We start from the raw sequence: 17,764 nt of genomic DNA on the forward strand, positions 1-17,764 counted from the left end.
GCTTGCTCCCATAACATGCAGAGCGGAGGAGGGCAGCAGCGGGAGCCCAAGCATCTACTGTTCTTGCAGTGCCTGCTTTGCCTCTTCTTCCTCTGGGGGCTGGGAAACATACAGAGAAGGGAGGGGGCAGAGTGGGGGACATACAGTGAAGGAGGGTCAGGCTGGGGGACATACAGTGAATGGAGGCAGTGATGGCCATTCAGAGAAGGGGGAGCAGGGGCAGACTGGGGGACATACAGTGAATGGGGGCAGAGTGGAGTACATAGTGAATGGGAGTCATACAGTGAAGGAGGGTCAGGCTTGGGGACATACAATGAATGGAGACACTGATGGACATTAAGAGAACGGGGGCATGCTGTGGGACACAGTGAATGGGTGCAGAGTGAGGAACATACAGTGAATGAGAGACATACAGTGAATGGGGGCAGGCTGGGGGAAATACAGTGAATGGGGCAGGCTGGGGGATATACAGTGAAGGGGCAGGCTGGGGGACATAGAAAGAATGGGGGCAGAGTGGGGAACATACAGTGAATGGGGGCAGGCTGGGGGACATAGAGTGAAAGGGCAGGCTGGGGGATATACAGTGAAGGGGCAGGCTGGGGGACATAGAGTGAATGGGGGCAGAGTGGGGGACCATTCTGATGTGATTAATGATTCAAAGAATGTCAGGCTGAATGGTCGGCCCCCACACATTTACACTTCACCAAATCTGGCCCTCGTCGCAAAAAGTTTGGACACCCCTGCTATAGACCATCTGTACTGTTACATATTAATACAGTATCCAGTGTATAAATAGACCAATTTTCAGGGCCGTTACTGCTTCCCCAGACTCCCGTACTTACTCCAATGCGCTGCAGAGGGGAAGATTTGTTTGCCACTGAATCAGGGACTGAGGCGTGGTGATGCTGCCTTCGCCTCCTGCACTGTGGAAACTTTGCTGAGTAACCAGGGAGTTATTTGTGAGAGGAGAGGGTGCAGGGATTGCAGTATGAGTCACAGAGCCCAAACTGCTGGCGGTTAGAGAGAGGAGGGGAAAGTACCAGTTACATAAGAGTTTTTACTTTTGGGAATACTTCATTAACCACTGCACAGTGCAGCAGCGTGCTGCAGCGGGCTGTGGGCCCCCTGGGGAGGGGGGGGGGCAGTAAAGTCCCAGCCAATCAGCTCCTTGCTGCCATGTCACAGTCTGTGTTAGAAAAATGACAGTTGTTCTCTTTTCTCAAGAATAACGGATTGCAGCAATAATTCTGTCTATAAGCTGATTACCACAGAGTGCTGTGTACCTTGCTCTGTTTTTAGAGTCCGGCTTCTCCTATTTACTCACTCAGCAAATAGCATCAAGTCCATCGTCATAGACCAGGACTTACCGGCGGCTGTGATAGAAGCAGTAGGATCAGGGCCGTAGCTGACATCACTTGACTCCCCCCTGAAACGCTGCAAATTGTCTGAATAAACCCCTCAGATGCTGTTTCATCATCTTACACTGCTCCCTGGCACATACATACTGTACACTTAATGGCTGCTGAGCTATATGATAACCCTGCTCAGCTCCCTACACAAACCAGCGTGTATAACAGTGAGTACAGCTGTATCTAAAGTTAGTGTCACACCAGGGGTCTGAGTCGCAGAGACTGAGACCTCTGGTGGGGACCTGGACCGGTACCTGAACCGGGGAGGTTGCAGAGGACCCTTACGCATGTGATGCGAGACAGTGCACCCAGAGCCAGTAATCAGACAGAGGTAAAAGTACAACAAGATTTATTATGCAGAAGGTTGTCACGGTACAGGCAGTAAAGTATGCAATGATGGAATATATACAGTCACTGTAGATAGCAATACTTTACAGCTGGATGGAATGATGACATCGATGGTGGAACATCGGATCCGGAATATCGGATTTGAAGAGGCAACTGTGGGTCCGGAATGACGGACTGTAGTAGAGACTGTAGGTCCGGAACAACGGACGGAAGCTGTAGACTGTGGGTCCGGAATATCGGACTTCAGGATCGATGGTGGGACATCGGATAGGACCAGAGTCCTGGAGCTAGGCTTGGATTGCTGGGCAGCGGATACTGGATCACAGGAGATGGAACACCCGGACTTCTCAGGAGATGGAATACCTGGAACACACTGCAGCAATGGAGACCATACACCAGCAGGTAACACTTGCATAGACAAATGACAACTGAAGCACTAGCATTGATCTGAGAGCTCCCAGCATACTTATACCCACTGGGTGGCCAGGATTGGCCGGGCAGGTATGACAGGGAGATCAGATCAAACAGGATTGGACGGGAGTGACATGTGACTGGGAAAACATGGCAGCCCCCATGTCAGGCTATGGCGGGAAAGACTGTTTGTACATGCCATGCTTGTGGCCAGGAGCATTAACGAGTGCAGCTGTGGTGAGCTGATGTATCAGGTCAGACTGCAGGCCTGGCTGCACAGCTGCAGCATTAGGGAGTTACTGGAGAGACTGTGGAGAGGCACTAGAAGGTAAAATAATGTCTGTTTTATCCAGATCGTGACAGGTCCCATACTTTATAAAGGCACAGCACGCAACGTTGCTGAAACAAGGGGTGTGGTCTCAAAAGGCAGGGGTGTGGCCACACAATAGGGTGTTCAATTAAAATTATGCCACACAGTAGAGCAATTGTATTCACATTACACTGTATGTAGTGCTCCTGATTCATTTTATACCGCACCCACTCAAACATGTCTTTAGCTGTGACGGCATCCAGCCTGCTGATCAGGGGCACAGTGGCGCTGAGCAGGCATGCTGCTGCTGTGTTATGGTGACACAGGCTGCCAGCTTACTTACGCGCCACAGCTAGAGCACCCTCTACATCCAGCGCACTACTCAAATGCACAACTTGCCTAATTGTAGAACTGGCCCTGTGCTTGGGGGCTGGACTCAGCCATTGCCTTCATTTTCAGAAACAGTCCACTTCAGCACACCCCCCCACCACCACCACCCCCCCCCCCCTTTCTGCAACGCTGGCTATCCCCACCACTGCTGTGTCCACAATCAGACGCAGCATGTCACTTATGCTGTGGCTTAGGCAGCACTGGGAGCCATCTTGTGGAACGAGATCTGCACACGTGCGGTAGAACCATCAGGGTTGTGTCCGTTTATATCCTGCGCCAATCCTTCCGCCTGACTACCAACCAGCTCATTAAAGGACAGCTGCCATCTTAATGCATTAAGGAATGTATCAGGTTACCAGAAAGCCTGCACCGTCATAAAGATTCATCATATATCACAATCAGTAACCAGAAGAGAACACACAAGTGAAAGAAGCCCTTAGGAAAATTGCACATGGAAAAAATCTCATTGCCATAATGCAATTTCCCTGTGGGGATTTTTTTTTTTTCAGGTGTTTTTTTTTTTTTTTTTCATGTGTGTTGTAATTGTTTTATGGGTTTTTTTTCTATGTGGGCTTTTTTTTTCACATGGGGGTTTTTCCATGTGGATTTTTTGGTACTTGTGTATTTGCAGGTCGCCCAATTAACATATCTACGCAGGCGTTGTGAAATCGCATCATGGCGCGTTTTCGTGCTGTGGGATGCGGTGCGATCTCACTAGTTAATATGGTACTTGTATATTTAGCACGGCGCCCGTTACGCAGTTAGCGTAGTGGTGCTGTCAGAATCAGTGTAGTGCTGCATAGATAACATAGTCAGTCAGAAGTAGCGTAGTGTTCCCGCTCCCTGTCAGATTCAGTCAGAGGTGAAGGTGAAGTGACTGTGTAATGGCCGCAGAACCTGTGATACAAACTTGTGTTAATGGCCACCCAATGCACTTAGGTATGAAGGGGCGCAAGTGGCGCTGCCATATTAAAATGTGTCATAAGAAGGTCAGTCTCCGTGTGGCACATCCCGGGTTGCCGTTTACTTTTCCTTACACTGATACGGTTAATTTATTCATGGCCGGAGGAGCTCACAAGTATCCGTGTCTGTGAGCGACAACTGAAGCTGTCAAATAAAACAACGGTGCTGTATAATAATCTGATGCGGGAGGCCTGTACCGTGGACCTAATGGCACAGCCCCAACTCCGTATTGGCGGTCCAGGGAAAATCGACGAGAGCCTCTTTGTACAAAGGAAAAGTCACGTGGGACGGATGCTGCCTCAACAGTGGCTATTCGGAGGCATTTGTGAACCACAGGTTTACCTTCGTTGATTCGGAGACTGGGGTTCACACACAAAGCCTTGAGCGCCTTTGGGGATCCTGTAAATGGCGCAACAAGCGTCAAAGAGGCACCGCGCGCCAGAATCTGGACTCCTACCTACAGGAGTTTATCTGGCGATAGACTGTGGGCGCCGAAAATGCTTTTGAACGTATTATTTATTTATTGCTGTTATTGTAATTTGTTCATTTGATATTTTCTAATTAATTATTAAGTAAAATACAGTTAATCGTTAACACATGTCATCATTACTGTCTCAGATGTATGATATGGCAGGTGAATGTGTTCCTAAAACTCCCCCCCCCCAATATCCACTTCACCCCGTAGCGTGGTAAGCGTTACGCCCCCTCCCAACCTTTTCATACCCCACTATCCACGTCGGTGTGGAGTTGATTTTATAAAGTGTATTCCATGTCCCATCGCGGGGTCGTTGTGCTCACCACGCTTCGGGCTCGGTGGCTCGCTGCGCTCGCAACACTTTATACAATCAACTCCACGCCGACGTGGATAGTGGGGGTATGAAAAGGTCGGAGGATGCATACCGACGCCCCTCGCGGGCTCGCTGCGCGCGCCACGCTTCGGGTTGGCGTTCATCGTGGGGTGGCATTAACAATGGGGGGGGGCATTTGTCATGTCAAATACCCATAAGGGTGGGTATACAATGAAAAATTGGGTCCATTGGCCCATTTAACATTGTTCCCTATGTAAAATCGCATCCATCGCATCGGTCGCATCGCATGCCTTAACTTAAGGCATGCAACGGACGCGATTTTTTAATTGTCGGGGAAAAGGCTAAAAATAGCCCTGAAATCGCGTCGGTCGCGTCCATCGCATACCTTAAGTCATACCTCCCAACTTTTGGCTTGAAGAAATAGGGACACTCGCGCGGCTTCGCCGCGCGAGCGTCCGAAAAGGGGGTGGGGCGTATGCAAATGAGGGCGCGGTTTATGCTAATTAGCCGCGACCTCATTTTCATACGAGAATAGATGCTGTGCGCATGCGCACAGCGTCTATTCTACTAGATTGGGGGGTCTCCCAACTGTCACCCCCCGCAGCGGGACAATGCCTGCCGCGGGTGGGACAGAGGGACAGGACCCGAAAATCGGGACTGTCCCTCTAAAATCGTGACAGTTGGGAGGTATGCTTAAGTTAAGGTATGCAATGACCTGCGACGGGCGCCGTGCTAGGAAATAAGTACCGATAAATTAACTAGTGAGATCGCATCACATCGCACGGCACGAAAACGCAGAATAGCCCACTAAGAAAATAGCTTAGTGGGCGCCCTGCAAATACACAAGTACCGAATTTTTTTTCCCATGTTGTTTTTCCCCCATGTGGGTTATTTTCATATAACCGCTCCTTCTACACTGATCTCCTTGCCCCGCACCCCAAGCTGACATCTTCTCTCAATTGATGACATCAAGACTCACAGATATAAATAACCCTCTGTGATAAGTTCGGCCTTTGGTCCGTTAGTAATTCCCTGAGCCAGCGTAACTCACTGAGCCAAGCTTGTGTTGCAGCCCAGATAAATTATTGATGCACAGGACAGGATGCTGTGCACAGGACAGGATGCTGTTGTCCTGAGTCACGGGGGATTATGAAACATCAGGGATCAGACACCGGTCTCCAAACTATGAGCCTGATTCAGATGTTGGCAGACGGAGAGTCGCTGCTGATTGATTTTAGAAGCATCAGCAATGTACAGATAGGGTAATGTAGCAGGAGGCGTCTGTGATATTATTTGCACATCCAGGCAGATTTCCAGCAGGTCCTCCTCTGTTTTGCAGGAGGTAGGGGTCTAGAAGCCGGGCGGCTTGCATTGTTTATAGGCTCGCTAGGCCGCAAACGACCGCTGCTTAATTGCTTGTTGCTATTTTGTGTGTCATTCTGTAATGTGATGTGATGAATCAGAGTGTATGCCAGCGACATCTACTGGAACAATTAGGTACTGCAAGTACTATCATCTCTATACTGTATGTCTAGTGCAGGCAGGGGTGGCCAAACCTGTTCTCAAGATCTACCAACGGTGCATGTTTTCCATGCAACCTGTGGTTCTATAGGAATGAATGCAGCAGGTTTTAAAATGTGACAGTTAGTAATGACTACACCTGTGCACCAGCTAGGTGATCTGGGGAATGTGGACCGTTGGTAGATCTCGAGGACCGGTTTGGCCACCCCTGGTCTAGTGTCTGTGTGTCTCGGAAACACTGCCATCTGTTGGCAGCGAGTGAGTCGTACTGTTAGGCACAAGGTGCCGGGAATACAAAGTGGAGGTATCGAGACGGCTCAGACGTGCTAGGAGACCCGGAAACTGTGAAGCTAAATGGGTCCTAGCTGGTAATCATCACCGGTCGACATGGGCCACAGAGTAATCAACAGGGTAACGAAGGGCGATAGCCCTGGAGGCCCACTGGGTAGTAGCGAGGGTAGGTGACTGACCAGGAGGTGGAGATGATCAGCACTGGTAGGGAGGAAACTGTCTCGGCCCCTAACTCCGTTGTCACCCAGTACGTCCCACGGTAGGTGCGGAGGCCCTAAATCTTCTCGCACGGCAGCCACGTTTGAAGCACGGGTTAAGCCTGTACAACTCCGGTGCCCTCCAAAGCGTCTTAGGTGGTGGCCACAACCTACCGTTGGAGGAACGAGGTGGACAAGGGGAGAGCTAACTGAATGACCCCGGTGGCCGAGACAGATGGCAGGGAGAAGGACACGGGAATGGACGAGAGCCCTGGTAACCCCTGCACACTGAGCCTAGCACTGATAACAATACATAAAATAATAAACCACGGTACAGCAGGAATAAATGGGAATAAGGAGTGTGTAACGATACCACTCCAGGGCACAAGGCAGAAGACAGGAATATCTCCAAGGAGACTGCAGGAAGCCGGAAGCCAGGAAAAAGTCTGCACGGATCCTCTGAGCTGCAGGATCCACCGACAACAGGCAGGGAAGAAATCCGGGTATGGCAGCTGGAGCGACCACGAGTATAAGGCAGGGAATGAACTGCGGTGTGGGCTGAAGAAAACGAGAAAGACACCCAGGGTGCCTATGCAATCTTATAACCAGCGGTTTGCTGGACTGAGCAATCTCCATTTATAGGAGAAGTGTGCGTGCAGCACACTGAGCGGGGCGCGTCGTGATGACGCGGCGGGGAAGGACGCCGGGCAGCAGGACGTGGTTGCTAGGCAACGCCCCGATGCTCGGGCGCCGGGTGTGACGTCACCGACGCTCGGGACGTTGCTGACGCTCGGGGCGTTGCTGAGCAACGTCCTGATCGTCAGAGGACCGCCCGCCGTGCACCCCGGAGGACGGGGAGGCGACTGCACGGCGGCGGCGTCTGACAGTACCCCCCCCTCGAGGAGAGGTCAACCGACCTCTGAAACCGGGCTTGTCCGGAAACGACTGAAAAAACCTCCTCTTGAGTGAAGGAGCATGGAGATCTTGATCAGCGACCCACGACCTCTCTTCCGGTCCAAAACCTTTCCAATGTACTAAAAAGAAGATCCTCCCTCTGGAAGTCTTGGAATCCAGGATGGAATCAACCACATACTCCTTTTGGCCCTGACGTAAGATGGGCACTGGCCTGCGGACAACCGGCTGAAGAGCAGGTTTGAAAAGAGAGCAATGGAAAGTGTTGTAGATCCTGAGAGAGCGGGGCAGCCCTAATCTAAAAGCGACCGGGTTAACCTTTTTGATAATCCTGTAGGGACCGATGAAACGTGGACCCAATTTGCGTGAGAATTGCCGGAGCTTGATATTCTTGGTCGAAAGCCAGACCCAGTCCCCAACCTTGAACTGGCACGGTCTCCTGTGGCGGTCAGAGAAGTGTTTGGCTGACCTGGCAGCAGAGAGGAGCGCTCCCCGAACCATGCGCCAAACCTTTCTCTTCAACGCCACCCACCTAGAATTACCCACTTTGGCATCCGTGGGAAAGAAAGAATTTGCTCTAGGGTGGAAACCGTAATTGCAGAAAAACGGGGACATCCTGGTAGCGGCATGCCAAGCATTATTATAAGAAAACTCCGCGAAAGGCAGATTCTCCACCCAGTCCCTTTGGGTCTTGGAAACGTAACACCGTAGGAATTGTTCCAAGGATTGGTTAACCCGTTCCGTCTGACCATTCGACTGTGGGTGAAAGGCCGTCGATGGACTAAGTTTAACCTGCAGGGCTACACACACTGCTTTCCAAAAACTGGCAACGAACTGGACACCTCTGTCCGAAACAATGTCAGAGGGCAGGCCATGAGCCCGAAAGATATGGGTGATGAATAAGGAGGCTAACGTTTTAGCCGAGGGTAAGCCTTTGAGGGGTACAAAATGTGCCATTTTACTAAATCTGTCGACCACAACCCAAATGGTATTAAAACCCAATGATGGTGGAAAGTCCGTAACAAAATCCATGGAGATGTGCGTCCAAGGTTGATCAGGGACCGGTAACGGCACCAGCTGCCCTATGGGGGAAAGACGAGAAGATTTGTTCTGAGCACATGCGTTACATCTGGACACTAACTGCTCAACTTCTGTCCTCATGTTTGGCCACCAGACCGCACGCGACATTAAGGAAAGTGTCTTGGAAACCCCCGGATGGCCGGCGGATTTACATGAATGGAATTCAGAAAAGACCTTTTCCCGGAGCTTCTGGGGAATAAATAATTTACCCTCGGGAGTGGTGGCAGGAGCCGAACTTTGGGCCAGCAGCACCGAATCCAGTAACCCTTGCGTGAGTCCGGCCAGAATGCATGAAGGTGGAATAATAGGATCGGGACGAGAAACTGGATCTTGTATGGCCGCAAAACTCCTGGACAAGGCGTCTGCTAAAACATTTTTTGCCCCAGGTCGATAAGTAATTAAGAAATTAAACCTGGCAAAAAACAGAGCCCACCTCGCCTGCCGCGAGTTCAATCTCTTGGCTGAACGTAAATATGCCAAATTTTTATGATCGGTAAAGATCGTGACCTGATGTTTGGCCCCTTCCAACCAATGCCTCCATTCCTCTAAGGCACATTTAATGGCCAGCAACTCCCTATTACCGACATCGTAGTTGCATTCGGCCTCCGAGAATTTCCTGGAGTAGAAAGCACAAGGATGTAGCAAGCCATCCAGTTTGTCCATTTGAGAAAGCACCGCACCTACGCCAATCTCTGATGCGTCTACCTCGAGGATAAAAGGGAATTCGGGATCGGGGTGTCGAAGAATGGGCGCAGAAGAAAATGCCCGTTTGAGCTCTTTAAAAGCCTCAATGGCAGAACCCGGCCAGGATGCAGGATCGGCTCCCTTCCTGGTGAGGGCCACAATGGGGGAGACAATATCTGAGAAGTGGGAAATAAACCTCCTGTAGTAGTTCGCGAAGCCCAAAAATCTTTGAACCGCCTTCAAATTCGAAGGTTGCACCCACTCCCGAATGGCCTTAAGCTTGACAGGATCCATGGCGAAACCCTTGGGAGAGATAATGTAACCAAGGAACGAAATAGAATCTACCTCGAACTCACATTTCTCGAGCTTGGCAAAAAGATTATTCTCCCTAAGCTTCTGAAGCACAGCCCTGACATGCTGGCGATGAAGATCCAAAGAAGAAGAATAAATTAAAATGTCGTCAAGATACACCACAACAAAGATACCTAAAAACTCCCTGAGAACATCATTGATAAGGTCCTGGAACACAGCGGGTGCGTTGGCAAGGCCGAACGGCATGACTAAGTACTCATAATGGCCCGAGTGAGTGTTGAACGCCGTCTTCCACTCATCTCCCGCCTTAATGCGGATGAGATTATACGCTCCGCGTAAATCAATCTTAGAAAAAACCACAGCTGCACGCAACTGATCAAAAAGAACAGAGATCAACGGCAAAGGGTAAGAATTTTTTACCGTGATGTCATTTAACTGACGAAAATCAATGCAGGGCCGTAAGGTCCCGTCTTTTTTTTTAACAAAAAAAAAACCTGCTCCAACTGGAGATTTCGAGGCTCTGATGAAGCCTTTTTTTAGGCTCTCCTCCACGTACTCCTGCATTGCCTTCTCTTCAGTCAAAGACAAAGAGTACAATCTACCCTTGGGTAATTTAGAGTCCGGTAACAAATTAATGGCGCAGTCATACGGGCGATGCGGAGGAAGAGAGTCCGCCTCTTTTTTAGAAAAAACATCAGCGAATTCCGCATACTGGGCTGGCAACCCGGCAGGAATGGAAGTGGTGAGAAGAGCTGGAAAACTGATACACTGCTCAAAACATTCCTTGCCCCACCGTATCAATTCCCCAGACCGCCAATCAAAGACCGGGTTATGTCTCTTAAGCCAGGGAAGGCCAAGCACAATGGGTGTAATGGGACACTGGAGAACAAAAAACTTTATGCTCTCCGAATGGGAAAGTCCAACTCGAAAATCCAATAACTCCACAAAATGAGTGATGGCTCCACCGAGCAGGGTATTACCGTCTAATCCGCAAACCGTGAGCTGGGATGTCAACGATTGCAGCGGTAATCCCAAATCAATGACAATTTTACTGTCCAAAAAATTGGCTGCGGCGCCAGAATCCACTAACGCCTTACCCTCCCAGGAACTGAAACTAACTGGGATAAACAATGAATCAGATGGGGAAAACAATGAAAGGCCCGAGAAGATACTCCCCCTTACTTCTGGGCTCTGCCGTTTCCCTGTAACAGGGGACATTTGTTCAGGATATGATCCTTAGATCCACAGTACATACATAGCCCCAGGGAGCGTCGTCGGGCCTTCTCCTTGGGAGTGAGCCTAGAAAATAACCTGGTAGCCCCAAGCTGCATGGGTTCACCCAGGTCTGGGGAAGTCTCCTCTGGTAGCTCAAAACTGGGTAATGCTTGAGCCTCTCTTTCGCACCGCCTCTCCCTAATCCTCCAAACAATACGTATGGCTAAAAGGATTAATTTATCCAAAGAAGGAGGAGAGGGATATTGCACCAAACCATCCTTAACGTTATCCGCCAGACCTAGGCGAAACTGACTCCGTAGGGCTGGATCATTCCACCCAGAGTCGGCGGCATAACGTCTAAACTTGGCGCTGTACTCCTCGGCAGAAAGATGACCCTGTTTCAGGGCTCTAAGATAAGCCTCCGCGGAGGCTGATCTGTCAGGATCGTCATAAAGGACTCCTAATGCCTGAAAAAAGGCATCTACCGAGCGGAGAGCAGGATCGTCAGGAGCCAGACTAAAGGCCCAAGACTGGGGGTCCCCCTGGAGAAGGGAAATCACAAGACCCACTCTCTGTTGCTCAGAACCTGAGGAGTGTGGTTTTAACTGAAAAAACAACCTACAACTCTCTCTAAAATTCATGAAATGGGGCCTATGACCTGAAAACCTATCAGGGAAGTTAACTTTGGGTTCCTGGTGAGAACCTGCTGGTGGCTGAGCTGAGAATCTGGTCTCTACCTTAATTGACAAATCCTGTAACTGTTTGGTCAGGAGCGAAACCTGATTGGCCAAAGCTTGGGCCGCGTTGGGATCCATGATGACCGAGCAATATCCAATGAAAAAATAGTGGTAAGGGGATATGGACCGTTCACTGCGGGGGTGAATGGCCCACAGAACTGTTGGCTGGTTATACTGTTAGGCACAAGGTGCCGGGAATACAAAGTGGAGGTATCGAGACGGCTCAGACGTGCTAGGAGACCCGGAAACTGTGAAGCTAAATGGGTCCTAGCTGGTAATCATCACCGGTCGACATGGGCCACAGAGTAATCAACAGGGTAACGAAGGGCGATAGCCCTGGAGGCCCACTGGGTAGTAGCGAGGGTAGGTGACTGACCAGGAGGTGGAGATGATCAGCACTGGTAGGGAGGAAACTGTCTCGGCCCCTAACTCCGTTGTCACCCAGTACGTCCCACGGTAGGTGCGGAGGCCCTAAATCTTCTCGCACGGCAGCCACGTTTGAAGCACGGGTTAAGCCTGTACAACTCCGGTGCCCTCCAAAGCGTCTTAGGTGGTGGCCACAACCTACCGTTGGAGGAACGAGGTGGACAAGGGGAGAGCTAACTGAATGACCCCGGTGGCCGAGACAGATGGCAGGGAGAAGGACACGGGAATGGACGAGAGCCCTGGTAACCCCTGCACACTGAGCCTAGCACTGATAACAATACATAAAATAATAAACCACGGTACAGCAGGAATAAATGGGAATAAGGAGTGTGTAACGATACCACTCCAGGGCACAAGGCAGAAGACAGGAATATCTCCAAGGAGACTGCAGGAAGCCGGAAGCCAGGAAAAAGTCTGCACGGATCCTCTGAGCTGCAGGATCCACCGACAACAGGCAGGGAAGAAATCCGGGTATGGCAGCTGGAGCGACCACGAGTATAAGGCAGGGAATGAACTGCGGTGTGGGCTGAAGAAAACGAGAAAGACACCCAGGGTGCCTATGCAATCTTATAACCAGCGGTTTGCTGGACTGAGCAATCTCCATTTATAGGAGAAGTGTGCGTGCAGCACACTGAGCGGGGCGCGTCGTGATGACGCGGCGGGGAAGGACGCCGGGCAGCAGGACGTGGTTGCTAGGCAACGCCCCGATGCTCGGGCGCCGGGTGTGACGTCACCGACGCTCGGGACGTTGCTGACGCTCGGGGCGTTGCTGAGCAACGTCCTGATCGTCAGAGGACCGCCCGCCGTGCACCCCGGAGGACGGGGAGGCGACTGCACGGCGGCGGCGTCTGACACGTACTGTCACGACTAGGAGGTTGTGGACTCAGTCATGACCTTGGTGGTTTGTTGGAAGCACTGGATGATCACGGTAACTCGAGCTGACGGGACGGAGTGGCAGGACTGGGCAGTACGGATGGCACAGGAACTTAAACACGCCTACTTGGCTAAACAGGAAGTGGAAATAAAGGGATAACTTAGAATGGCCTTCTTGGCGAATGAAGGGAGCTTTAATACAAGGATAACTGAAACAGGCCGCTTTGACAATGAAAAACAGGATCCGGACGATGTACCCGGCTGAGTGGACCAGAGGTGTGGACAGAAGAGACAGGAGACTTGAACAGGTATATTCACCAGGCTGACTGGACTAAAATGGGAGCGGTTCAGGACTGAAGAAATACTGTATCCGGAGAAGAAGCAGGAACTGGATCGGAGCTGGAGTCAGGGAAGCTGAGAGCGTCTGGTTAACAGTTTGGAACCCGCACTGCGACACGGTAACGCATAGTGTCTGGTCAGCGACTAGAAGGCTGCACCGCGGCTGAGGAGCAGATAGCGGTGATCACAGCTTGTAGTCCAGACTAAATAGAGGAAATAACAATAGGGGTGGGGTGGTGCATTATCAATAGCAGCTGGCACTGGGTTGTCAAGCCCAAAGGTAAGTTAAAAAAAAACAGCGCCAGCTGTTTCCAATAATTGAGACAAGACGGTTCTCAATTAATATTTAATTAATAACAAGGGTGATGTACATCTATCACATAATAAATGAAAAAATACACATAAAAATATGATTAAAAAAAAAGAGAGCAATCAGTGGAATATATCAGGAATATTGTAGTATTGAGATCTCCAATTCTTGGAGTATTTGAATTCTAGGTGAAAGGTGTAAATTATGAATATCCTTTGAAAATCTTCTGGATATTGTGAGTCCAGTGATGGTGACAGCAAATGTCCTTAGTTGCCCTATATTTTCAAGGGCTCAGGCCTCCCAATTTGGCGTGCTTGTTATCCTCCTTGCAGCTGCAATTTGGGATAGTGCAGGTATCCCAAATATGCAAATGTCCAGTAACATAGGAGTGTTAAACGTCGGTGGGAGAGAGGACAGGTCACAATAAGGGTGGGTTATCCAAGACAATTGGGTCAGCTCAACGCATTTCCCCAGATATTAGCGTCCGGCTTCTTCAGGAGCAAATGGAGGAAATGCAGCGTGGATAGCCAGGAATACTGGATGACTGGAAATGATATAGCTGCAGTCAGGATACAAAGCAGGTGCCAGGAAACAGGCTTGTACAGTGATGAGCATCTGGAACATGCAGCAGACAGGCCGGTGATGGGGGGGGATCAATGGGGACAACTGACCCGGGCCCCGACGATCTGAGGGGCCACGAGTACAGCTCACAGCACGCCCTCCCAGCTCTACACTCAGCCCCCCCCCCCCCAGCTGCACTACCAGGGCCGGTGCAAGGCACCGGAGCGCCCCAGGCGAGGGGGGGTGGGGCGCCCCGGTGCCTACGGGGGGGGGGGGGTACCTGCTGCGCTGTGTGATCTGGCGGCGGGGTCCCTGCAGTGATGCGCGCTATCCGGCAGGCAGGCGGCGGCCTGGGAAGCGCTGATGGGTTTGAAAACTCGCCGCACGCTGATTGGCTGAATCTCAGCCAATCAGCATGCGGAATGTTTTCAAACCCAGCAGCGCTTCCCGCGCCGCCGCCTGGCTGCCGGATAGCGCGCATCACTGCAGGGACCCCGCCGCCAGATCACACAGTGCCGCAGGTACCCGGCACGGACACCCCTGCAGCCTCCATGCGAGAGGCGAGGGGCGAAGTGCCGCCCTCCAGTGGCTGGCGCCCTAGGCAAATGCCTAGATTTGCCTAGTGGTGGCGCCGGCCCTGTGCACTACACACGGCTGGCAGGCAGGAAGAGAGGAAGAACAGCCGCACCTTACACTGGAAGTGTTTTGGCAGCAGCAGGTGGATGTCACCAAGCCCCACCCCCATAGCAGCCAACGGAGGAAAGTCGCGGGTCCGATATGTATAAGTATGTAGCGCAGCAGGGAAGGGGGGGGTGGGGGGGGACCCGAATTTGGGAGCCTCCTGGCATTCGCTTACTAGTTGTTTTATAAGTTGTTGCATTCATAGAATTGAACTCAAGATAATAAAGTAAAACATAACTTACCTGTAATGATCTGTGAGTTGCTCTGTCTATAGGTCTGACCGTGTAAGTGAGATCAGGGATAGTACAGGTTGGGTCTCCCTTATCCGTGTATTCCAAAAACCAAATAGTCAGAAGACCACGTTTTTTCAGAATATTTTGTTTTTTGTTTGTTCCCCCCCACCATTTTTTTTTTCACACTTACCTCATCCCCTGATGCAGGCAGGCAGAGAGGAAGAACAGCCGCACCTTACACTGGAAGTGTCTTGGCAGCAGCAGGTGGATGAGGTGGATCCCCTGATGTCCACGGCGACCTCCGGGATCCTATTCAGCGGCATCTCCTGTCCCAGGGACGTATTGAGTGAGTGCACGGGTGCGGCAGTGATGTCACCTCAACCTGTATTTACTCCTAAGCACAGATCTAGAGAAGTGCTACTGTGCATTCACCTATACATACAGACTAAAAGGGTTACGGATGACTTGGTCAACAGTCAAAAGCTTGACCACTATTGGTCAACATAGGAGTGATAGAGATCAGATTAATGCACACGAGAAACTGCACTGTGGCATCTGACAGATAGGTGGCACTATACCACAACATATCCTCACCCTGGAAATTAGGATGCATACAAATCCAATAATAATAATAATATCTCCAGAAGAACTCAATGCCCTCTACATAAATCAGGAACAAAATAGGGAGGATCAGAATTGCATAAGATACATGAAGGTACGAGTGAGGCAGCCATCTTGGGCACACTACATGGGATTACCCTCGGAAAAATAGGCAATGCCTAGCATAATGGGGGTGCAACAAAACACAAAAAGTTGGCCGCACGAGCAAATAGTGGTATGACAATGAGGAATTGTGTACGTGTGGGGGCTATAGGGGGAGGAAGGTAATATAGATATCGATACAGGGCATAGTTGCAACTACGGATAGCCATTGTCGCCATTGCCATTGATGGTTGCCATCGATGGCAATAGTGGAACAGACCATCGATGGTGGCATACTATGCAATCTATGACCATCGATGGTTTTTACCGATCGATAGCATCAATTTCCTTTGACTGATTGGCCTGTGAGCCAATCAAACCTGGTTGGCCGGACTTCATGGCTGTTGGGGGCAGAGCCATACTCTGGAGAGAGAAAAAAAATATTTGGTTATGCTTGCCATCAATGGACGGAAACCACCTGGTTCTCCTCAATCGATGCCAAAACTATTCTACATTGGCCATAAACCATCGATGATGATTAGGAATTGGGACACTCGTCCACTCTTCCGGGGCACAGGGAGGGTCACGAGATTTTCCGGGCATTCTGGGAGTATAGTCAAGTATGGGAAGGGGCTGGGCATGATGTGGTGGTATAGACCCGTGGTTCTCAGTCCTCAAGGACCCCCCAACAGTGCACGTTTTCCAGGTCACCCGGCAGGTGCGCAGGTGCACTCATTATTCACTGACACATTTTAGAAGATCACAGGTGGAGCTAATTATTTCACCTGTGATTCTGTGTGGAGACCTGGAAAACATGCGCTGTTGGGGGTACTTGAGAACCACTGGTATAGACAGATAAGGAGATTGGCCCCGGACCATATAGCAGGAAGAAGTAAGTGGCAACAACAAAATAATAGCAAAGGAGATATAATACAATATGAATAAGGACAAATGACAGAATAACATACATTAATAATGGAATGACACAATGTTATGCAATGACGGGCAGAATTACCGGGTGACGCTGCAGCAGGGTGGGGTAGTAGCTGTCCCGGGATTGCTTGAGAAATGACTTAATTTGAGGTTATAGAGTAGAGCAAAGTCCAAATCTGGTTCAAACGCCGGTTAAATTACCGGCTTGACGATGGCAGGTCTTTGGGATTTATCAGTCGTAAGTCAGTAGGTTGAAAGGTGCAAAAGATTGTCCTAAAAAAAATAACCATCTGTTGGCAGTTTTGTGTCAACCATTCGCATGTCGACCTTAACCACTGTCTACCTTTTATCTGTCAATCTTTTGAACCTGTAGATCTAATGCATCCTAAAAAGTGACTGTGTATTTAAGTTGTGATGCTCTGTCCAGCCAGAGCAGCCCGGGGGCCCCCACGCCCAGATGCCAACCTCAAATTTTCTGACACTATGCACAAATAAATAGGACTTACTTGGAATTATGCCTCTGTCTCAGTGCAGTCCATGCTGGTTCCCTGCTTAAAAACATAGAGGGTGGTGGGGGGAGGGTGCTAATCTAGATTGGAGGCATTCTCAAACCTTTTCTTTAACCCCAAATTTTCTGACACTATGCACACTATGAGGTTTGAGAATGCCTCAATCTAGATTAGCACCCCTCCCCCACCACCCTCTATGTTTTTAAGCAGGGAACCAGCATGGACTGCACTGAGACAGAGGCATAATTCCAAGTAAGTCCTATTTATTTGTGCATAGTGTCAGAAAATTTGGGGTTGGCATCTGGGCGTGGGGGCCCCGGGCTGCTCTGGCTGGACTGTCTAAGGGCATCACAACTTAAATACACAGTCACTATTTATATCCTGTATGTCTATTATTTATGTATGCACTCTTTATTTCACATACTCTCTACCTCCAAACATATAGTAGGGACCTCCATTCTTATAATTTCACCACTTTACTATCCCTATTCTTTATTGTGATGCCCTGGGGGGGTCCTTGGCTGGATCATGTTTCGGGGTTCCCTGCGTCCCAGGTGGTGACCCCAGAGTGTTAGGGACCTGCTCGACAAGAGGTGACCTGGACGATT

General features: G+C 50.2%; 1 protein-coding gene across 2 annotated transcripts in view; it reads left to right on the forward strand.

The window, feature by feature from the left end:
* Positions 1 to 2,365: 2,365 nt before the first annotated feature.
* LOC146010075 (uncharacterized) overlaps positions 2,366 to 17,764 on the forward strand; it is a 51,732-nt gene continuing 36,333 nt past the window's right edge. The window contains exon 1 of one of the 2 annotated variants that reach the window (XM_083150957.1): positions 2,366 to 2,496. The gene's annotated coding sequence lies outside the window, so the exon portion shown is untranslated. Of the gene's footprint in view, positions 2,497 to 17,318; positions 17,409 to 17,764 lie in introns of those variants that run through there. The other variant, XM_083150956.1, reaches the window with a different exon arrangement.

Source organism: Crinia signifera, chromosome 6 (assembly GCF_055691185.1).
Source record: "Crinia signifera chromosome 6, ASM5569118v1, whole genome shotgun sequence".
NCBI classification, from domain to species: domain Eukaryota; kingdom Metazoa; phylum Chordata; class Amphibia; order Anura; family Myobatrachidae; genus Crinia; species Crinia signifera.